This window comes from Lissotriton vulgaris, chromosome 8, assembly GCF_964263255.1.
Source record: "Lissotriton vulgaris chromosome 8, aLisVul1.2, whole genome shotgun sequence".
In the NCBI taxonomy this organism is placed as follows: domain Eukaryota; kingdom Metazoa; phylum Chordata; class Amphibia; order Caudata; family Salamandridae; genus Lissotriton; species Lissotriton vulgaris.
The window spans coordinates 1205490535-1205515585 of NC_141696.1; positions in this window are offsets into that span (position 1 = coordinate 1205490535).

Sequence of the window (25051 nt, forward strand, 5' to 3'; positions counted from 1 at the left end):
AAAAGCTAGCAGAATAGAAGACATTGATAGATTGTGTTCAGAATGGCTGTACTGCCGGGAATTTCAATTGCCTAAATGTAATTTTATTGTGTTTGCCAAAGTGAATGAACTTGCCACAGTCTGTTTACTTTGTATATGGTCACATGGTTGTTGTTTATTTTAAATATGTCAAAAAATGGCGTCTTGCGTCCAGTGAACAAGGCTAGCAATAGCCGAAATGCATTTGATGTGAGTTTGCAATAAAAATATACTTTAATCCCACCTGTGTGTGTGTGTGTGCCATTGCCGTCCTTGGAGGCTTTCAAAGAGGAAGGGAAATGATATAAATATGTTTGCTTTTAAGAAAAGTTACTTACCTGCGGGGTAACGCTTTTTCTGGTGGATACTCTATCTACTCTCAGATTTCTCCCATGAAGAACAACCCCAGGCTTCACAGTGGAGCCGTAATTCAAAACAACAAGGTCCCCTGTAGAGGGCACTGGACTTGGTTACCACTAGAAGTGACGTCAGGTACACTACAGAGGCCAAATAGAGCCTACCCGGCACACCAATATCGGTTAGCATCCATTTTTTCCATTTTCTTCTGGACGAGAGGACAGATTGACATTGGTGAACGAATGCAGTACCAAAATAATTGCAGATGAGACCTAATTATTCATTTATATAGCACCAGAATCGACTCCCGAAGGAGTATCTCCGCGCTTCGGACAGGCAACATAGATGTGGCGCTCTTGCTGCTAGATCAAAAACAGAAAAGGGTAGTCTTGAGCAGCTTCCTAAATTGAAGATGTTCCGGACACTGTCTCATGTATAGGCGGAGCTCATTCCAGTAGCAGGGTCCCAAATATGAAAGGGCCTTTCCCCCTAGTCTTGCCCTCCTAACTCGGGGGACCTCCAGGAGATGTTTGGAGCCTGAGCGGAGAGACCTAGATGAAAGGTACGGTATGAATTTCTCCATAAGTGGGACCAAGATTGACTAGCCCTTTATGGATGGTACAACAGACTTTGAATTTTACCCGTTGGAGTATTGGAAGCCAATGAAGCTGCAAGAGAGGAGGACGAGAGACAGTTAAGGATTAGTAGCGCTGCTGTGTTCTGAACCACCTGCAGTCTGCTGATCGAGGCCTCACTAGCAGAGATCAGTAGACCGTTGCAGTAATCCAGATGGCTCACTATAAGTGCCTGACTCAGAGTCTTCTGGGTGGAATCAGGAAGCAGAGGAACGACTCGACAAAGTAGGCCCAATGTATGGAAACAGGCACCAGCTGTCTGGGCGACATGCTCCTTTAGAGTAAGGGCTTGATCCAGACGGATGCCTAGATTCTTAATTATTATTATTATTATTATTTAAATGTATATTGCGCGACAGCTACCCACAAAGGGTTTCCCGGCGCAGACGAAAAACCATAAGCAGAAAAGTCTCGGAAACTTATTTGTCAAATAGCCAGGTTTTGAGCATCTTGCAGAAATTGGAGTAGCTTGCCTCAGTTTAAGCATAACAGGGAGGGAATTCCAATAGGACGGCCCTAAGTAAGCGAAGGATTTTCCTCCCATTCGTGTTAGGTTGAATTTGGGGACCACAAAATTTCCTTGGGAGGCTGATCTTAGATTTCTGGATAGGGTGTAGGGTTTGGCCAGAGTACAGAGGTAGTTCGGGGCCGTTCCAGTTTTGATTTTGTGCATGTAAGTGAATGTTTTGAATTTCACACTGTTTTCAATATTCAACCAGTGTAGTTTGTTTCGGTGTGATGAGATATGTTCAAATTTCGGTACTTTGCATAGAAGTCTAACTGCAGCATTTTGGGCCATCTGGAGTCTACGGGTTATGGGTTTGTTAGAGCCCGCATACAGGACATTGCCATAGTCAAGCCGAGAGGTGACCAAGGCATTGACAACAGTTTTTCTGTTTTTTTCCGGTAGCATCCAGCATATTTTCCTTAGCCATTTGATGATGGAGAAACATGTGGCGGCGACTTTTATTGATTGTGCGTTCATGCTCAGAGTCTCATCGAGAAGTATGCCTAGGTTCCGTAATTGTAATGAGGGGGTGGGGAGATTGCCCATATTGTCTGGCCAATATTGTGCGCTCCAAAGGTCTTTCTGTTTCCCCAGTATCAGTACCTCTGTTGTGTCTCCATTTAATTTTAGGAAGTTGGATTGCATACAGGCTGCTATATTAGTTAGTCCTGCCTTGAGTGTAGAGGTATCATTTGAGTTGGGGTTTTGAGCTGATAGGGAGAACAGGATTTGTGAGTCATCTGTGTAGGAGCATATAGATAACCCAGATTTTTCAGCTAGTTCCAATAGGGGTTTTACATAGAGATTGAACAATAGCGGGCTTAAGATGGATCCCTGCGGAACCCCATGTGCAAAGGAGTATGTTTGGGAGCAAGCGTTCTGCAAAAAGACTTGAAACGTTCTGTCTGAAATGAAGGCCTGAATCCATTTAAGAGCTGTACTGCCTATACCTATCTTGCTCAGTGTGTTAATGAGCACAGTGTGTGATATGGTATCGAATGCTGCGCTTAAATCTAACAGAATAAGCACCACAGTTTCTCCTCTGTCTAGAAGATGGCAGATTCCTTCTGTGACTCCTAAAAGAGTGGTTTCGGTAGAGAACCCCGCTCTAAATCCTGACTGTGAAGAGTGGAGTAAGTGGTGTGTTGTAACATATTGCGTCAAATGTGAGAGTATGTATTTCTCTAGAATTTTTGATAGGATAGAGAGCAGAGATATTGGGCAATAGTTTTTGGTTTCTGCCGGATCAGCATTAGGTTTTTTCATTAGTGGGTGAATCATGGCGTGTTTCCATGTGGGAGGGATCACTGCCTCTTCCGTAGATGTGTTTAGAAGATGGGTCACGACTGATAGCACCGAGTGATTTAATTGTTTGAGAATAGTTACTGGTAGCAGATCCTTCGGTGATCCTTACTTAATGGATTTCAGTAGTGAAACAATTTTTTCGGTTGTAAGGAGGGGCCAGTTAGTTAGGAAGCGGTCGTCATCATACTGACTGTTAGCTTGCCTGGTGAGGGCATGAGGTGACATTGGCATAGGTGCACTAGAGCATGTTGTGATTTCATGTATATTTTCTTGTGAGACAATCTCTTGGTATATTCCTTCCACTTTATTTATGAAGAAGGCTGCTAATTCTTCGCACTTGGTTTCAGTCAGTATTGGCGGAATGGCAGAGGTTCCCGAGCCTGCGAGTTCCATTACAGTATTAAACAATGTTTTTGCACAGTTCGAAGCCTTAGTGATAGTTGCATTCACAAACATAGCACGGGCTAGTTTGCATTGTTTGTGATAGTTGCTCAGAGCCTTTTTGTAGGCTTGTTTGGAGGGTTGGGTGTAATCTCTTCTACACTTTCTTTCCAGGGTCTTACAATTAGATTTAATTGTTTTTAGAGATGCGTTGTACCACGGTGCAGGTCGACGATGTATGTTTCTTATATGCTTAATGGTGGGGAGGCAGGTATTAATGGCTTCAGAGAGCCAGCGAGAGGATCAGTTTTACGCTCTAAGGGAGGTTTATGGGCGTCGAGATACTCATTAAATTTATTAATGTCTAACTTTTTCCAGTTTTTCTGAGCTTCCTCCTTCCCATTTGAGTTGATTAAAATGTTCTTTTCAGGTTTACTGGTTAGTGTGAAATTAATCTGATAGTGATCAGACCAGCTAGAGGGAAGCGCAGGGGTGCAAGTGATTGTATTAAGATTAGAGAAGACAAGATCTTAGAGATGTCCGGCAAAGTGGGTTGGGCCGGAATTTAATAGCTCAAGGTTAAGGGAGGCCATGTCCGAGATTAGTCTGGCACTGTTTGTACATAGGGATTTAGGGACAGGAGGGGCACCAAGATTGGTCGGCCAGCACTCAGTAGACCATAGTAAGAGGGCCTCTCTGAAGAGTAAAATCTACGTTTTCCCAACGTTAGACTGGACAAGATTGTTCTTAATCCATTGTGAGATGGCTCTCATACCAGAGGAGAAGGTCAGCTGAGCAGAGGGAGTAAATTTATCAAAAGGGAGAAGCAGCTTTGTATCTTCGGCATAGGATATTGTGGTGAACCCATATATCCTTAGGAGACTGGCCAACAGATTGGGGCTCAAACATGAGCCCTGGGGTACTCTTTTGACAGCTCCATTGGTGCCGAACAATATGGGCCCAGGGTGCGGTCTGGAAGCGGTCAGATAGGAAACTCACTATCCACTGATAGGCAGAGTTTCTTAGTCTGATCTCAATCTCCTGAGCAATATCTGAAGTGAGACCTTGTTGAACCTCACGGATTTTTAAATGCTAATTTTTAACTATAAAATGTGTGAAACCTATGGTTTTTTCAGTGAATTTCAAAGGTTTTTTAAATGCTAATTTTTAACTATAACGTGTGAGAAACCTATGTTTTTTTCAGTGAATTTCAAATATTTTTTAAATGCTAATTTTTAACTATAACGTGTGTGAAACCTATGGTTTTTTTCAGTTAATTTCAAAGGATTTGTAATTGATAATTTTTAAATGTATTAATTGTTATATTTTTTTATACTGATTTACTACAGTATTTTAAATTATTTATTTTTAGATATTTTATTTTTTAAATTACATTACATATTTTTTCATAAATTGGAAAATAAATGTTTCAAAAAAATTGAAATTGTAATATTTTTATATTTTTTATATTTTTTTAATTTATATATATTTGATATAGCAGGCAATGATATCCTATGGAAGGAAATTCAAGTTACTGTAACTACGATTAGAATTACTTTTCAGGATCAATAGTGGGCTGAAAGATGAAGCACTGAGGTCTCTCCTAATAACAAGTGAGTAAATCGGAATTCGTAGTTCGGCTGATTTTTGAGGAATTGTTTTAAGTTCCACAATTCCACAATTACCAAAATGTTCAATTGAAACCAGTCAATGTTAGCCTATGGAAGGAAATTCAAGTTACTGTAAGTATGGTTACAATTATTTTTCAGGATCAGTAGTGGGCTGAAAGATGCACAATGAGGTCTCTCCTGATAACAGGTGAGTAAATCGGAATTCGTAGTTCGGCTGATTTTTGAGGAATTTTTTTAAATTCCACAACTCCACACTTAGAAAAATATTCAATTGAAACCAGTCAATGTTAGCCTATGGAAGGAAATTCAAGTTACTGTAAGTATGGTTACAATTAGTTTTCAGGATCAGTAGTGGGCTAAAAGATGCAGCAATGAGGTCTCTCCTGATAAAAGGTGAGTAAATCGGAATTCGTAGTTCAGATGATTTTTGAGGAATTTTTTAAAGTTCCAAAACTCCACACTTAGAAAATTTTTCAAGTGAAACCAGTCAATGTTAACCTATGGAAGAAAATTCAAGTTACTGTAAGTATAGTTACAATTACTTTTCAGGATCAGTAGTGGGCTGAATGATGCAGCACTGAGGTCTCTCCTGATAACAGCTGAGTAAATCGGAATTCGTACTTCGGCTGATTTTAGAGGAATATTTCGCTCAATAGTGAAGGAAGGGGGCAGGGCCTGAGGAGACATGTGTGCAAACAATACCTGTGGCGCGTTTTAGGTTGGGGGATATATTCCTCTTCAATCCTGAGGTCATCTGTGAGCCAACTACCCCATAATGTACCTCCAGTTTGCGCCAGGGAGCTGTGTTACAGAGAGGTGTTCAAAAGGCATGCCCCCTTTTTACAACACTCTGCAACGCAGCTCCGTGGCACTTACTAGAGGTACCCATTGGACTAGTCGGCCCCTAGGAGACCTCTGGATTGAAGATGAATATATTCCCCAAGCTAAAACGCGCCACTGGGCGTGTTTGCACACATGTCACCTCAAGCCCCGTCCCCTACCTTCACCACTGTCCAAACATGCCCTGTAACGCGTTCTAAGTTGGAGGATTAAGGGGCATATTACCAAGCAATAGCGATAATTATCGCTATTGCTTGGTTAGAGACAAAAATTTACCGCTGAGCTGCGGCGATTTTTACCGCAAATAAACCTTGGTATTACCAAGGTTTATCGCAAATGCGATAAAAATCGCCGCAATGCATGAATATCGCTGAAAAGTCAGCGATATTCATGCATTACCGAGCTAATGCTATTAGCCATGTTATCCACCTCCTATTGGTTAACATGGCTAAGAACTGCTCAGGGCAGGTGTTAGCTTTTGGAGATATTTGCGCTTAACGCGAATATCTCCAAAAGTTGGTAATAGGAGATAGCGATGTTAGCGACTGTTTTCAGTCGCTAACATCTTGGCACGCCCACTTTGCATGTCATTAGTGATAAATATCACTGACATGCAAAGTGGGGTCCAAGATGGTCGCTATCTCCTACTAGCTGTCGCTAACTGGTGTTAGCGACAGCTAGGTAATAGGGAGATAATTTTATCTCCGCTTTCTTGGCTTTTAAAGCCAAAAAAGCGGAGATAAACCCCCTTGATAATATGTCCCTAAGTCCCCTTGCATACTGGGGTCCCTGGGGGCCAACTTGCACACCAGAAACCACCAGTTTGCGCCAAGGAGCTGTGTTGCAGAGAGGTGTAAAAAGGGGCGTGGTCTCATTACACCTCTCTGCAACGCAGCCCCCTGGCGCTTTTTCAGAGGGGGAACTAATTCCCCTTGCATACTGGGGGTCCCTGGGGGACAACTAGCCCACCAGCAATGTCCAGTATGCGCCAGGGGGCTCCATTGCAGAGATATGTAAAAAGGGGCGTGGCCTCTTTACACGTCTCCGTAAGGGAGCCCACTAGCCCATACTTGAGGCTCCTGGTGGGCAAGTTGGCCCCCAGGAACCACCAGTATGCGAGGGGATTTACTTTTCCCTCTGCAAACGTGCCTGGGTTTGCAGAGAGGTGCAGGGAGGGGGCGTGGCCTCCTCCCCATCCTGTTTTTTTACTTTTTTTAATTTTAAGAAGAGGGGCTGTGTAGCGCCCCTTCTTTTTCTTATTTTTGGCCCTGGGGACCCCATCCCCCAGGGCCTTTTTTAAAAAAAATTGACAGGAAGGGGGGCGTGTGGCCCCCCTCCCGTGGCCAGTTCCAGCCCCAGGGACCCCATCCCCGGGGCATGGCCAACTTCATTTTTATTTATTTTATTTTTATACTGGAGGGGGTCTGCAGACCCCCTCCTATGCCCCCTTTAGGCCCCGGGGACCCCATCCCCCGGGGCCTTACCTTTTTTTTTTAGGGAGGGGGCAGCTGATTCTAAAATCTACATACACATCCAGTCATTGACTAACATTTCAATATAGGCACTCATACATGTACTCACTCATCATATGTACTCATACACCTATACATCTTATTACACACCGACACTCATCTATAGAGTTACTCACACACAAACTGACACACGCAAATCAAACATCCATTTACTTGCATATACAGCTCATCACCCACCACTACACTTACTTCTACAGAAACATTCACATACTTACTCTCTTAAACAATTATTTATAGAAACACATACTTATTTATACAGGAACTCTTACAATCTCTCACTCTCACATATACTCACTTATATACATCAATACTCACATATACTCGTTTAAAACATATGTTGTTACTCATAAAGATACTATTGAGACAGTCATTCACTCACTAACACACCCATACACACACTCTTCAACCGATATAGTCCTGCACACATGCCGTCTTTAAAACACATACAAACAGTGAGTCACCCATTCATGCATCTATGCAGTAAGTAATACCACCACCAAACCATACAGACACTCATACTGATACTCAAAAAACCAACTAGTAACCCATATCGACACTCATGTAGCTTGTCACCAACCCATGCAGCCACTTATACACAAAGTGAGACACTGATACAAATATTTACATATTTAAACTTTACTCGCTAATACATGTATTCACTAAGTTACACTTAATAAGTCACTTATGCAATCATTTTTATAAAAAAAATAACTCAAGTTCGACACTTATTTACCCATTTATTTTTCCGTCGACCTTTAGATATACATATTTAAAAAATATTTATTTTTCAGAAAGACACACATTTACTGGATGATGTCATCAGTGATGTCATCAGTGATGTCATTTGAGATGTCATCAGTGATGTCATGAGTGATGTCACGGAACATGTTGGTCAATTGGGGCCAACTAGCCCACCAGAAACTTCTAGTATGCGCCAGGGGGCTGCATTGTAGAGAGGCGTAATGAGGCCACCCTCCTTTTTACACCTCTCTGCAACGCAGCCCCCTGGCGTGTTTGCAGCGGGGGAACCCATTCCCCTTACATACTGTGGGTCCATGGGGGCCAACTAGCCCACCTGGAAACTACAGTATGCGCCAGGGGGCTGCGTTACTTTGCCCTGGGGGTGGTGGTCCCCGGGGCAATGTGGGGGGGGATTGGGGCCCCCCCACACTTTTTTTTCACTATGTCCCTGGGATTTCGTCCCCCTGGGGGGTTAATTGAAAAAAAGCAGACCGGGTTTAAAAAAAAAAAATTGGGGACTTGGGGGTCATTGTGGGATCACCTGAGCAGGCCTAGGGGGTCACGCTGTTTCTACCCTGCCCCCTTTTCTGCTTTTTAGTGCCTCGGTCTTCTGAGCACAAGATGTCTACCAACACTTCCTGGTTTGGAGTGTTCACAGCCAATGAGCATGCGGCTCGTACTCGGAAAGGTACACGTACGGTACTCGTACGGTACTCGTACCCCACGATTTTTGTCAAAAAAAAATTTGGGCCTTGGGGGTCCTTGTGGGACCCTTGAGCAGGCCTAGGGGGTCAAGGTGTTTCTACCTTGCCCCCTTTTTGCGTTCTACACGTTTGTTTTTCTGCTTTCTTGTGCCTCAGTCTACCGAGGCACAAGATGGCTGCCAACACTTTCTGGTTTGGAGTGTTGACGGACAGTTGACAGCCAATTAGCATTCAGCTCATGCTCGGGAAGGTACAGAGTGCAGTAAGCTTACAGTAAGCTTACAGTAAGCTTACCGTACTCGTATGGTACTCATACCTCGCGATTCTTTGTCAAAAAATAAAATTGGGGGGGCCTTAGGGGTCCTTGTGGACCCCCTGAGCAGGCCCAGGGTGTCAGGGTGTTTCTACTCTGCCCCCTTTTTGCGTTCTACATGTTTGTTTTTCTGATGTCTTGTGCCTCAGTCTACAGAGGCACAAGATGGCGCCAACACTTTCTGGTTTGGAGTGTTGACAGACAGTTGACAGCGAATTAGCAATAAGCTCGTGCCCGGGAAGGTACAGAGTAGAGTAAGCTTACAGTAAGCTTACCGTACTCGTACCCCGCAATTTTTGTCAAAAAGAAATTGGGGGGGGGGTCCTTGGGGGTCCTCGTGGGACCCCCTGAGCAGGCCTAGGGGGACAGGGTGTTTCTGCCCTGCCCCCTTTTTGCATTTCACACGTTTGTTTTTCTGCTTTCTTGTGCCTCGGTCTACCGAGGCACAAGATGGCTGCCAACACTTTCTGGTTTGGAGTGTTGACAGACGTTGACAGCTGATTAGCATTCAGCTCGTGCTCAGGAAGGTACAGAGTACAGTAAGCTTACGGTAAGGTTACCGTACTCGTACGGTACTCGTACCCCGTAATTTTTGTCCAAAAAAATAATTTGGGGGGGGGGCCTTGGGGGTCCTTGTGGGACCCCTTGAACAGGCCTAGGGGGTCAGGGTGTTTTTACCCTGCCCCCTTGTTGCGTTCTACACGTTTGTTTTTCTGCTTTCTTGTGCCTCAGTCTACCGAGGCACAAGATGGCTGCCAACACTTTCTGGTTTGGAGTGTTGACAGACAGTTGACAGCCAATTAGCATTCAGCTCGTCCTCGGGAAGGTACAGAGTACAGTAAGCTTACAGTAAGCTTACCGTACTCGTACCCCGCGATTTTTGTAAAAGGAACTACTGAACGGATTTACACCATTTAACAAAAAGGCCCATCTGCTAACTGAACTCTACTTTTTTGCCAAATTTGGTGTAATTCTGTTCAGCCGTTCGGGCTGTAGACCCGGCTAAAGGTCCTATGGAAAATTGCATGGGGAAAACACGTTTTGGGACCCCCCTTTTTTCTCGGCCCCCGCTTCACGAATCACCCCCAAACTTTCAGGGAAGGAGGGGAGCGGAGCAGGCCATTTTCTTGGAGAAATTCATGAGGATTCATCCACCGGCGCCAAAGTTATTTCAAATAGAATGTTGCGGATTTCCTATCTATAACTACCTACTGGCGACCGCCAGTAGGTAATATATATATATATATATTAGCAATTTATGTGTTGCTTGATAAACCAGGAAATTACCGTTTTGTACAGATTCAAAGGTGGAGCAATGTTAAAAAGGAGGCTTTGATTTTGCATAACGATACACCTAAAGCAATCCGGTATCTTAATCTGAACTTTTCGGCACATGGCTGAGCCAGCACATAGCAGGCCATATGCAAAACATTGGTCATGAAGGGCCCTGGTACATGCCTATGCTTGGTGCTCATGACTAAAATCTGTGCACATCTGAGTAGGGGGTAAGGGGATGCTGCAGACTCTTCTCCCAGGAGCATGCTTTGTTGTCCACAATGAGCCCAATGGTACAAACTGCCCAAAACAGAGTTTGTTCACAATAAAGAATAAAAACAGCCATTACTGTCATCTTGTCAAACGTGTATTGTGGGAGGTGCCCTGAGTAACTAGGTCACGGTGGTTGCTGGATCCACTGACTGCATATGCCACATTCTGCAAGAAAAGACTTCACTGCAGCTAGAGCTACTCTTCTAAGATCTGCAAATATCAATTTACATCTAAGGGTACTGTCTGGGCCTTCCTTGATATTAACTATGCATTCTGAACATACAACATTCAAGTATATATTTTCTAAAGATAGCATCAGACTCAGTTTCTTTTTCAAGATTGAAGGAAACAAATGTTGTGGAACCTTTACCTGTGGCCAGGATCAGATGAACCACATCAGGCTGAGGCACAGCATGACAGCAACACAGTTTTGCCTGTCATGTTCTGTATGTGATATCATACACTTAGCGACCACCACAGAAGAGCAAACTTAAATGCATGGCACCAAGTTGATAATATTTTCTTTACTTGGTTAGGATAGTGAAGAGGTGTGGCGCTGCGGCTAGGGCGACTGACTCTGGAATCTGGGGATCACGGTTCGATACCGGGCTCCGGCCGCAGATTAGCCCAGCACCATGTGACTCTGGGCAATAGCTTGCTTAATCTTCCTGAAGGCCCCCAGCGCCTAGAGACCCTAACGGGTGATTGTGCGCTTTACAAATGTGGATTAATATTATAAGTATGCATGTGAGGCATACAGGAGCAAACACTTATTTTACAAGAATAAAACTAGTTGTGGTGACTAAAACTTAATATATCATGGTCTATAATGGTGTTGTTGGGGATCATTCTGTTCCTCCTCCTATATTGGTGTTGTTTGGGCTTATTCTCTTCCTCCTCCCAGTCGTCTTGAGAAAGAAGGCACTCTGGGTACCAACTAGTCCTTCTCGAGACACATTTAGAGGTTGATGTGGCACCTAACATTAACAATATTAACCCTTGAATACGTTTTGGAGATGTAACAACTCTATAAAGGAAACACTCAGCTCCCACCTAAGGCACCCTGGCCTCTTGTCCAGATGAAACGTTCTGTGTATAACTGACGCACTGTTAAGATCAGTGCAAAAGCCTTTATGGTTATAATTTCTATCTTGCGGGGATTTCCGCATCTTAAAGGTTAGACTCAGTATAAGTAAAGGAGACAGAGTTGGAACCGTCTCAGCGTGATACAATGAGACCATATAAATAAATGAACTACTCGCCTGTCCCTTTCTACAAGGTATGTACCAAAAACTGCCAGTGCATTTATTCCAGCATTATGACTATACAAGTGAACTCCATCTTTTATTTTTGCAAATTATCCACCAACAGGCGCACCTTTTGCAGTTGTCTTCATTTCGCCAAACCTTGTCTGGTGGTTGTCGTCACGTAAGATGCCAAGGTTCTTTGTAACTTTATTTTGCCCTACAACACTTGCCTGGACTTATTGATATCCTTGAGTATTGGGGCAGTTTGTAAGCCCAGCTAAGTTAATGCATTCCAGCTGACTCCTCAGGGATGATTGTTTCCTCAGAGTGCAGCAACATACAGTCATGTCCTGACCACTGACTGCTACTCAAGCCTAAAGTGGATCTGCTCCTACCCATTGTGCTGCTCTCATTAGGATTTTGGTGTGGACATCCCTCTCCCTGTGGTGCTTAGTGCTCAGTGAGGGTAGTGGCGTTTCTGCTTCTCTGGGCATATAGATCAATTTAAAGATTTTGCAATCCTCCTTGTACCATACCCAGAAGGAAAGAAAGAGGGAGGAGAGCCTTCTATGCTCCGGTTTGTCGCCCTCCAATCTATGGAGCCTGTCATTGGCATCGCTGTGTCCCGTATACTTTGTTTAGGTAAGACTGAGGTGCTCACAACCTCAGCACCAAAAACTAGCCCCACTATTTGCCACGTTATCATGCCTTCTATGTGATCTTCATTCCTTCCCCACACCTCAGCCTCCAAGACTCCGATTTCTAAAAAGATTGCCAGAAAGTCTCTTATCACCATAGGCATCACACCTATCTAGTGAGAACTCCCTACTTCTAGAGTACCATTAATGCATGCCCCTTGTGCATTACTCCTACTTCGGGCACACTTTAGAATGCAAACCATCTTCTAGAAAAGGGCCTTTTGTCTCCTCACAACTTTGTGAAGGAGTTGTTGACCAATATGCAGTGTTCTGCTGGGTCAACCCCACACATTACACAGCGACTCAATGCAAATGGGCGAGTAGCAAAGACATCCTCTCTATCCCTAAAATATGTATTTGAATCTTCTATGTAGCTTAGGGCCAGATGTATGACCCGCCAATTAGCGAGTCGCAAATTGGTCGCATTTGCGACTCTCAATTTGCAACTTGCTAACAGGAATGCACAATAGTGTCTCAGACATTGTTTGCGATTCCTAATGGGATTGAAAATTGCATGCCTCAATAATATTAATGAGGCAGGCGCAATTTGCGACCCCTTCAGGAATGGCTAGCATTCACAGGGATGGTGGCCCGATGGGTCAGCAGACCACCATACCTGGGACTGTTTTTTTAATTAAGCAGTTTTTTTTATGCAGCCCTTTTTCCTTAAAGGAAAATGAGATGCATTTAAAAAAGAAAAATGAAACTTTTCAGTTTCATTTTTTTAAAGGCAGGCAGTGGTCCCTGGGACCACTGCCTGCTCCTAAAGAAAATTCCCCACATATTCACAAATGGGAAGGGGTCCCCCAGGGACCCCTTCCCCTTTGTGAGTGGTTTACCACCTGCTTGAAATAGGTGGTAAACCGCAAGTGTTTTGCGGTGGCAAAACATTAGTATATAGCATGTTGATTCGCTATTAGGAAGGGATGCTCCTTTCTAATAGCGAGAGTCGCAAATGCTAATTTGCAAGTCAGTGTCTCGCCAAACAGGATTTGTACATGCTATTACCCTTTTTTGCGGCCGCAACACAGGGTCGTACATCTGGCTCTAAGTGCCTTCACAGATCCATCAGGGCCTCTGCGTCATTACGATCATCATCTTAGGCCTAGACTACATGCCATCCTAGGCCCAGACAGCTCTGTTGTTGCCTCAGTTCTGGCTATCCTCTTGAGCACTGGGTCCCTACCCTATCGCATTGCCACCCGCAGAATTCAGTGAAGCCTGTCTCTGTGCTTTTTCACCCCTCCGCCATGAGGGATGTAAAACGATTACGGGAAGACGGATGGGAGCACATTAAGGTGTAGACATCTTTGTCAGTGACTTGCTACTTAGACCTCAGTATTCATAATTAGCAGTGATAATGGTAATACATATTTCTTGCTCATCCATTCATGCACTGATCACACTTTTTACCTAAAAGACACTGCATTGCAGCTTGAGAAAGTTACACTTCCCTTCAATATTCTAGCCTGAGTTCCATATCACTGGTTTCTACAACCAACCAACATTCGATTTACATCGAACAGACTACATATATTTCAAAATACTATAACTATGATCAGCAGTTACAATGATTATCATATTTAAGCTATGAACTCTTAACCACTAATTATGTGTCACAGATGAAATTTTAAAGTTCTGCTCTCCAGGCAGCAGCAGTCATTTTCAGCAGTAAAATATGGGTTAAGAAGTAGCCATGGTCATATTCCAATGGTTCAAATAAATTGCTGATTCCATCCGTCATGGAATAATACTGGAATAGTATGCCAAGCAGGATAGAAAAACAAGTTTTAAAAGTCTGTTATCAGTGAATGTACACAGCTTCACTATTATTGACTAGCCAGTGCATGGATATAATTCAAATACTAAGTACTGTGGGTCTCACTTACAAACCTTTGGTGTATGGTAGCACTGCAAGCCTTCCTAATGTGCTGCCCTATGTCAAAAGAAAAGGGCAAGAATATGCTGTATCTATAAGATACAGTGCATTCCTGTTATCTTCTCAAAAGGCTCCCTTGCACCAACTCAAGCACCCTTGCGCCATGGTGCAAGGGTCTCAGCATTGTACAAATGATTGTTTTTGTGCAGGAGGGAACACCTTCCTGCATAAAAATAATCAATGAACGCAACTTCCTCTTTCTATTTTATTTATCCTCGTTGACCCACCCCAACATGCAGAGGCGTAGGCTTTTGAGGCATTCTCAGGTTTATAGCTGGTCGTAAATCTAGGAATGTGTTAAATGCTACAGCAACACCCACAGCACGCCTCGCCATGAGGCAACCGTGCAACCTATGCTGCTTTGCCTTACTCCATATCTCCAAAGCCAAGGAAAGCCAAGCAGGGTAGATTTACATGGCCTTGTAGATATGGTTAAGCCCTGTGCACCATTGGAACGTCACAAAATGTGACTTTCCAGGGGCGCAAAGGGCTTGTAAATAAGCCCCATGTAGATCTACATCTGCAGAACAAAGGCCTTGGTGATTAGGTTGGATCACATTTGATAGCAATCACAACAGAGTAAGACAGCTTGATGATTTGATTTAAACAAGGGGAATCCTCCCCCTGCCATCCGCCATACCTCAGCCCTTTAGCTAGGTGAACATTAATTTAAAGTGACTTATCACTGAGGTCAGTATGACAGCTTTAGTGGTTGATGTTGAACACTAAGTGCCCGATTATGCTCTTGCTTGGAAGGGCTACGGACCACATCCGTCAAGAGCGAACCCGACTAGCTGCCCCAATTTCCGAGATACGATGCATATATAACCTTGCTTTCCAAATGACTCGTACCTGTGAGCGATGTCTTCCGGACGACTCTAACATGGCTGACTTGCGCTGCGCAATTGGGCTGATTTCTGAGCGAGCAAGTATGATGTGAGCATCTATCAGTTAGATAGACTCAATCCTGACGAGATGTCGCGGTTGCCGGAGAAGTACTTTGGGGGCCTGTAGTGGCCCTTCACCCGTAGCCCTATGAATCGGTCACTGGGGGGACCCAGAGGTCCCATCAACACATGCATGCACAGTGCGGGGGGCACTGAGGCGTCCCCGCGACAGGGGGGGCCCTTTTCCGTGACCTACCTTTTTTCTCTATGGTAGCCTAAGTACACAATGTACAACAGGCCCCCATAAACTTCAATGGGACTCCGAACGACCAGAGTCCATCAGCGTGCAATTGCATCGTACTCGGTCGCTCAGAGCCATGGAGCCCGAGTAGTTTGGAAAGCTCTACGAGCCTGGGTCGGCCGTAGGGCTTTTCCAGCGAGATCGTAATCAGGCCCTAAGTAGTAGCTTGTGGAACTCGCAGGATCTTCTCAAAGGTCAGGGTCAGAATATGTGATGCATCCAGGCCCTACATCTCAGGCCCAACACCAGTTATACTATGCTACTTCAGAAGCCCTACACTAACCACTGACAAAATGTTCACATAGCGTGTAATCTTTCAGAAAAGAGGCTTCTTACCTGCTGTAAGGATCTAAAAACAATGTCATCTAGCATTATGACAATTTTAGATTCAAATGAACAAGTTACTTACCTTTGGTAATGCTTTTTCTGGTAGTTACAATATCTGCCTGTGGATTCCTCACCTTTTGAATACCCCCTGCGCCAGCATTCTGCAGGAAATTCTTTCCTAGCTCTCCCCACGCTGATGAGGACGTCACAATAAACCGGCCCTGCACGCGGCATCGTGTGACGTCACCGGAGCCACAAAAGGACCTCGTCGGCGTGATGATGTCAGTTCCACCCATTTTATTTTCCCGTGCCACTGAGGCAGACGGGCGGACCGACACATATTCAAATATATACATAACATAGCAAATATATACATACACATATGCAAAATCACAATTGCATAATCAATAAAGGCAAAGAGAAATAGCTAGCATAAAGCATTTCTCATCATTAAAACTTAAACATGAATCAAATAAAACATTTCTTTCTTCCTTTTTTTGTGGTAGGAACAGGTGGACAACGTGGAGGTGGATGGGAGTGTGAGGAATCCACAGGCAGATATTGTATCCACCAGAAAAAGCGTTACCGAAGGTAAGTAACTTGTTCTTCTGATGGATACTTCTGCCTGTGGATGCCTCACCTTTTGAATAGATTCCCAAAGCCGTACCTCTCCCGGAGGAGGGTGCCATCTGACTAGACCAAAAAATCTTACAAAACAGAACAAGCAAAATGCCCATCACTCCTGACCTCAGAATCCAAGCAGTAATGCTTTGCAAAGGTGTGGAGGGGGGCCCAAGTTGCTGTTTTACGTATATCAAGAACAGGAACACCTTTAGCCAAAGCAGAAGAAGTAGACTTAGCTCTTGTAGAATGAGCTCTTATACCTTCCGGAGGTTCTTTCTTGGCCAGGGCGTAGCAAATTTTGATGCATAAGATGATTCACCTTCACAGCGTCCTCTTGTGCACTGCCTTGCCTTCCATTTTTCCAACATAGCCCACAAAGAGCTGATCATCTAGTCTTAGATCACTAGTCCGATCCAAATAAAAGCTGATAGCTTTTTTAGTGTCCAATCGATGCAACCTTTCTTCGTCCTTGAAAGGATGAGCGGGAGGATAAAAAGTAGGCAAAGTAATAGATTGTCCCATTTGAAAAGGGGTAACCACTTTGGGAAGGAAAGCAGCCCTGGTCCTTAGAACCACCTTATCCGCATGAACGGTCAGGAAAGGAGGTATGGAGCTAAGAGCCTGAAGCTCACTTACCCTCATAGCCGGGTAATCAAGAAAAACGTCTAGATTTAAATCCCACTGTGGCATAATGTAAGGAGTGGGAGGAAACATATTTGTAAGGCCCTTAATGAACCTCATGACAATGGGGGACTTAAATAATGATGGCTGATCTGGTAAACATATAAAGGCTGACAAAGCCGATAAATAGCCTTTGACAGTAGCTACAGCACAACCTTGCTGTGCCAAAGAAAGTGGAAATTCCAAAATGTTAAATATACGGGCCTTAAGAGGATCAATATCCCTCTCTCCACACCACTTCACAAACCTGGACCAACGGGAAGAGTAAACAGATTTAGTGGAATGTCGCCTAGACGATAAAATAACATACAGTATCTCTGGTGGGAGAGAGAAAGAGCTCAGGTTGCCCGTTCAATCTCCAGGCATGAAGGTGCAGGCTCTGGAGGTGGGTGTATAACACCTGCCCCTGCGACTGCGAGAGGAGGTCTGCCCTGAGAGGGAGACGGAGAAGAGGGTGTAATGAGAGGTGAAGTAGGTCTGAGTACCACACCCTTCTTGGCCAATCCGGGGCGATCAATATAACTTGGGCCCTTTCTTGGCAAATCTTCCTCAGAACCCGAGTAATCAAGGGTAATGGGGGGAAACGCGTAGAGAAGTTGAGAGCTCCATTCTATCTGAAACGCATCCCCCAACGCTCCCTGCAATGGACGATGGAGACTGCAGAAAAACGGGCAGTGCGCGTTCTTGAGAGTGGCAAACAGGTCCAACTGAGGAGACCCCCACATCTGGAAGATGTGATGGACTACCTCCGGATGAAGCCGCCACTCGTGATCGGCAGAGCAACGCCGACTGAGCCTGTCATCACGAACATTTAGTACCCCGGCCAGATGATTTGCAAACACACAAATCCGTTGGCCCTGAGCCCAGGACCAGAGCCGCAACGCCTCTCGGCAGAGACGGAACAACCCTACACCTCCCTGTTTGTTGATGTACCACATCGCGGTAGTGTTGTCCGTCAGGAACTGAACCAACCGACCGCAAAAGGAGGGGAGAAAGGCCTTGAGTTCCAAACGTATTGCCTGCAGTTCCAACAGGTTGATGTGAAGCAACCTTTCCTCTGGAGACCAAAGACCTTTGATCTCCAGATCCCCCAGATGAGCACCCCACCCTAAAGTGGAGACATCCGTGATTACTGAGGCCACCGGTGGAGGAGGCTGAAAGGGCTTTCCGTGAGACAGGTTGCCCTGCACACTCCACCAAGACATCTCCGCTGCAGCTTCTCTGCAGATTTTGATCTTCTCCCCGAGATCTCCGTTGCTCTGATACCACTGCCTGCGGAGGCACTACTGGAGTGCCCTTATATGCCAGCGTGCATGGTTGACCAACAGAATGCAGGAAGCGAACAGACCGAGCAGGCGAAGAACCTTCAGGACTGAAACAAGTGCTCCATCGTGAAACAAAGGAATAATTTCTTGTACATCGAGAATCCTCTGCGGAGGCGGGTATGCTCGACATACAGACGTGTCCAGTATTGCACCTTTAACCCCTTCGATGCTGATGACGAGCTCAGCTCGTCATCAGCCACGGTGGTCGTGTGCTGATGACGAGCTGAGCTCGTTATGTAACGCGGCTTTTGGAAAAAAGCAGCGTAGCGCAAAAATAACCCCCGCACGCATGTGGTTAAACAGGCTGCGCTGAGAAGGCACCAGGTGAGATTTGGATACATTTATTGAGAAACCCAATCTGAACAACAGCTGAGTTGTTACTTGCAAATGGCGCAAAACCAACTCTGGAGACTGCGCTTTGAGCAGCCAGTCGTCCAGGTAGGGGAAAACTGGCACCCCTAACCTTCTGAGATGTGGCTCTACCACTGCCATCACCTTTGTAAAGACACGAGGTGCTGAAGTAAGACAGAACGGGAGGACCACAAACTGGTAGTGTTGCAATCCTACCATGAACCGGAGATACTTCTGATGCGAATTCAGGGTGGGAAGATGAAAGTACCCATCCTGCAGATCGATGGACTCCATCCAGTCTTCCTGTTGCAGCGAAAGAAGAACCTGTGCTAAGGTTAACATTTTGAACTTCTCCTGCATGAGGTAAAGGTTCAAAATCCTGAGGTCCAAGATTGGTCTCGAACGACCATCCTTTTTGGGAATCAGAAAATACTAGGAGTAGCAACCCTGACCCCTTTCCTGCTCCGGAACCACCTCTATTGCACCTTTTTGAAGTAATATAAGAACCTCCTGCTGTAAAAGCAGTAAATGGTCCTCTGAGCACCCACTCTGGCAGGGAGGGTAAGGAGGAGGAAACACCAAGAAAGGGAGGGCGTACCCATTCTCTACAAGATTCAAGACCCAACGATCTGAAGTGATCAGTCTCCAATCTTGTAGAAAGTGGTACACCCGACCTCCAACTGGAACAACATGCTCTAAAATGGGGGATCTAGAGCTGCTTTCCTGTTGAACAAACAGTGGTGGGAGGTGAGGTAGAGGAGGGAGAAGAAGATGGCTGACGATTTGCTCCCCTGAGGCCTTTTTTATTTCTTCCCCTGTACGATTTGTACAACGGATTTTGCTGTTGTTGGCTCTGCTGAGACTGTTGTCGTCCACGAAAGGAAGCAGATCTCCCAAATCCTCAATATCTTTTATAGCCATAGCCTCTAGACTGCACCTGAAGGCCTAAAGATCTCGCAGTAGCTCTGCTGTCTTTGAAACGCTCTAAGGCAGAGTCCGCCTTCGAACCAAAGAGTTTTGAACCATCAAATGGAAGATCTAACAACGTGGCTGGAACATCAGCAGGAAAGCCTGAAGAACGGAGCCAAATTTGCCTCATTGTTGCTACGGATGAGCCCATAACACGTGCCACAGAGTCAGAAGTATCCATGCCTGATTGAATTACTTGGCGTACTGCAGCTTGTGAGTCAGAAAGGACCTCCAAGAAGATGGCACGGTCTTCGTCAGGTAACTTAAGAGCACCAGAGTCCATTAATGCATGGATATATCTACCCAAAAGGTAAGTCACATTTGTAGATTTTAAAGCCATACTGGCAGAGGAGAATACCTTTTTTGCTTCTTGCTCCATTTTCTTAGAATCCGGTTCACCCAAAATGGTTGATAATGCACCAGAAGACTGCTTCGAGCAAGATACTTGTATAACTAGACTCTCAGGCTTTGGGCGAGACGACAAGAACGCTAGATCACTAGGTGCAGGCCTGTATCTCCTTGATATTGATCTAGATACAGCCGGAGCAGACAAAGGTTTCTGTCAAACTTCTAGAATTGGCTCTGTTAAAGCTTCTATAAAAGGAAGCAGAGGTTCAGAAGAAGAAGAAGGATTATACAAAACCTCTGTAAGAATGTTAGACTTCACCTCCACAGTCGGAAGTTTAATACCCAACAAATCAGCCGCCTTCCTTATCACCACATGGTAAGGTGCAACATCTTGAATTATATTACCAGAGCACAAGGCAGGTTATATTCAGGGGAAGTGTCAAGGCCACTTGCTTCCTCAAGGCCTTCAAACTCATCCACAGATTCTGTATTTTCACCTTCCTCCTGCTCATGCAGATACTCCTCCTCCTCAAGTAACCTTTGTGCCTCTCCCTTGGAGCGATGCTTAGGCAGCAGCGTTGGTGGAGCGGCACGCTGCGTCGGAAAAAACAACAGCGATGTCGCTGGAGGAGCCTCAGCTTTGTTCATCGAGGTCGACCGATCTCACTGCGGAGCCGACTCAGCCGCAGATGGCGTCCGTGGAGCCGGTGTGGAGGTCCTCAGCGCCGGGAAATGCCAAGCCGGAGCCGACGGCATACATGGCATGAAAGGAGCCAGGGAATAGTATTGTTGCACTCCCAGGTTAAAATCCAACGGACCCACGCGGCCCATAGGCACACAGGATGGAGTCGAGGCTCTAGCAAACATGCCAAGCATAGCATTTAAATAATGCAATGAATCAGCCCCAGGAGCAGGAAAAGGAGGGTAAGGATCCGCATCTTCCGATGGGGAGTCACCCGAGGCTGAACTGGAGCCTGCGGATCCGGGGACGGCGCCCGCACAGGTGAAGTTTCACGGACTGGAGAGGACTCATCCGGGGTCTGCGAAGCCGCTGGAGCCGGAGAATCATCATGATGAGAAGAGACATCAGAAGCTGGAGACGGCGGCTTCGGAAATGATACTGATGTTGCATTAGGAGAAGGTGAAGGAGAAACATAATCCTTTCTACGAGATCGTTCAACTGGAGTCACTGATCTCGACTTCGACCTCGGTACTCTTGACTTCGAAGAGCGATGTCGCGAGGCGTGTCTCTTCTTGGACCTCTTATGTTTCTTCGATCTCGAAGTGTGCTACAAAGAAGACTTTGCACTTTTCCTTTCTCTCTTCTCCTTTTTAACTTTGGCCATAAACAACTTGGCCTCCCGATCCTTGATCACCTTCGGGTTCATTTTTCTACAGCTTCTGCACTCCTCGACATCATGGTCCGAAGAAAGGCACCAAAGACAATCTTCGTGCGGGTCCGTAATGGGCATGCGCCTGCCTCATTCTCTACATGGTTTAAAACCTGTTTTCCTCAAAGTAGCCATTTCCTAAATAAACAGAAACAAGGATACAAAGTTTTCTCTCTATGAAAATGAAGATCCCCTGAAAATCCGTTGGCGTCGACGGCGCGGAAAAAAGGGAACTGATGTATCACGCCGACAAGGTCCTTTTGTGGCTCCGGTGACGTCACGCGATGCCGGAAATAATTTTCCATGGAATGCTGGTGCAGGGGGTATTCAAAAGGTGAGGAATCCACAGGCATAAGTATCCATCAGAAATGTATCTCTAGCTGTTATTTTTCTGACCGAATCTGAGCACTTTGAGTCAATGAGCAGCAAGATGTTACAATCTTGAGTCTGGTCACAGGGACATTGGTACAGAACGCAATGCCTGTCAACGTCACCACCTGATCTCAGTGCAATAAAACTAGAGACTGAAGTAGAAATTACATTGTGAAAAGAAATCAGAACAAGAGAAAGCAGGGACTTACTCACTAATTTAAAAAAAGTCTGAAAATGAATGAAGCTGAGGTAGAGTGTAGTGATGGCTACTGCTCAGGTGCAGAGTTCACATGCTCTCCGTTGCATTTTAAAAAATTGGTGTACATGTTCCAAAAGAATGAAAACACTGAAATTACAATACATTAAAAGAAGACTACATTGGGATGTTGAATAAACTTCAGCCATGCCATGGCAGGGAGAAGGTGTGCCCTTGTCTGAAACCAATTATGCAAGCAGGAGTGGACATCAGCTACATCATCTCAGTCTCCCCTGTAGAAGCATGAAGTACATCCCAACAGTTTTTTCCAAGTGCTATCACACTTGCATGATTGTTTATTACAGGGGAGTGGTGGTTCATCTGTTATCACTGACAAGCATACAAACCCAGTATTGAGTCAATCCTTTCCGCGTCGTCCCTCTATTCTTCCATTCTACAAAGCTGAATAGAGGGGTTTGCTCTGCTGCGGATAGCAAAACAAGTGCTACATAATCTCTCACATTCAAGGCTTTCTTGTTGATCATTTACAAGAATTAATCTTCAGAAATATCATGGGCATATTTGAGAAAAAGCTTACCTTATCTCCCTAAAACACATGTCCAGACGAGTGGGTCTAGAAAAAGAATCATGTTTGTTAAGAGATTGAAATGAACAAACACAACTTTAACATATATATGAATATTTCAGCCAACTTAGCATGCTCCTGCTCATCTGATACTGCTCCTTGACATGGGAAAGTTATAATTAATTACAATGTTCTAACCCAAAGTTTTATACCATTGGTGTGTGCCACCATATGACATTCATTCATCAGGAATGTATTGATAAAGTTTAAATCATGAAATTATTTAACTATGATAATCACAGATAAAAGTAACTTTTTTTCCAAACCTAAGAAAAACTGATTTACAGAAGTGCTTTTCAATTTCACACACTGGATATCTTGTGATTGATTGACAAAGGTAAACGTACACTTTTGTGGGCAGTCCTATCTTTTTATGTTCAGAGACTCCGTAGTCATAAAGATACTACTTGTAAAATACATTTGGGAAAGGCAAACAATCGCAAAAGTACAGAAAAGTGTAGGTTTCCCTTTATGAATCAGGCCCATAAAGGAAAAAGATAATAAACAGACCATACATGTTAAATAAGAATTCAGGGTACAGGAATATATTACATTTTTCTTTTTTCTTACAAATAAATCCCATTTGGGAATTGACATAATATTTTAAGCATAAAAGCCAAAATATGCAAAGTGACTTTAGAGTGTGTCAAAAATATTGAAATTCACTATTGCCAAAATGTTAGCAGCACGACCTTTATAGGATGGGGAGCCTAAAACCTCAAGTGTGAAGGTGAAACTGCCTTTCTGGTCAGCGTCCTCCTTCACCCCATTCATCTCTCCCCACGACCTAATTAACACATTTTATTATGCTCATTGCTGATGAAGTCTATCAGAAATGTTGAAAAGGGGAAGTGCTCCTTGCATAGTCACAATGCCATAACAGTATCCATTTTAGGGTTATTTTTCAGTTCTGAGCGCCTAAGTAGGACACAATGTCTACCTCTTCTTCTAGTGCTGTGCTCTTATTTCTTTGTGGGTGATTGCTCTTTTTGATCTTCTAAGGAGTAGAAATTTGTCAATTCCAAAAATACTTTTCCCTCTTCAGGGATACTTGCACTATTGGCTTATGAATTCAAGCTGAACGCCAGTTAGAATAGGAATGCTCATCAATACTTGATGAACAAGTTACTTACCTTTGATAATGATGTATCTGGTAGAGACATATAATAGTTGTAGATTCCTTACCATTGAATTTCATCCAGGTTTTAGTCTGGATCCAGAAATGTTTCGTTAGCAGTACCCCTGTGCGTCAGTAGGTGCAGTCCATCGGCTCTGCATCCTCCAGAGCTGGGATCATGTTGCAGGATCTATAGAGATGCCACCATACGTCCTGATGTCAGTTCTTAACACAATTTTCCATGCCAAAAGCACAGAGCCATAAAAGACACTGACCACTGCTGCGTCCAAACCAGGGCCCTATAGGGAAGTCCTTATCCCTAGAAATCAGTTAGCTGAGCAGGGAGGATGGGTGATGTGGTAAAAAATCTACAACTAATGTATGTTTCTACCAGATGTATCATTACTGAAGGTAAGTAACTTGTTTGTTGTATAAATACTATTAGTTGTAGATTTCGTACCTTAGAATAGATATCCCAGCAATACCATTCCCGGTGGAGGGTCTACGAACCAAGATCACACGAGGAAGTCCTGGAGGACCGAACGGGCAAAGTATCCATCCCTACAGACTTGACTGCCCAGGCAGTAGTGTCTGGTAAATGTGTGCAGAGATGCCCATGTTTGTCACTGCTTGACAGATATCAAGGAGTGGGACTCCGTGTGCTAACTCAGTGATTGCCGCTGTTGCTCTAGTGTAGTGAGCACGTAACCCCACGGGAGGTTCCTTCTTCACCCTTGCATAGCATAATTTAATGCAGAGTATAACCCATTGAGATATGGTCCGTTTTTTAACAGCTCGACATTTCTTGGTGCCCATATTGTCAATGAAGAGTTAATCATTCACCCAGAAGTCTTTGGCACGATCAAGATAAAAAGACAAAGCACGCTTTGGGTCCAAGTGGTGGAGTCTCTTCGCCTCTTTGGAGGGATGAAGGGGCGGGTAAAAGGTGGGAAAAGTGATGGATTGTCTCACACGACCGGGGGTGAATACTTAAGGAAGGAAAGAGGCTTTTATTAGAGACACATCTTTATCCGGATGGACAAACAGATAAGGAGGTTTGTAAGATAGAGCCTGAAGCTCGCTGACTCCGCGTGCCGAGGTGATGGCAATTAGGGAAGT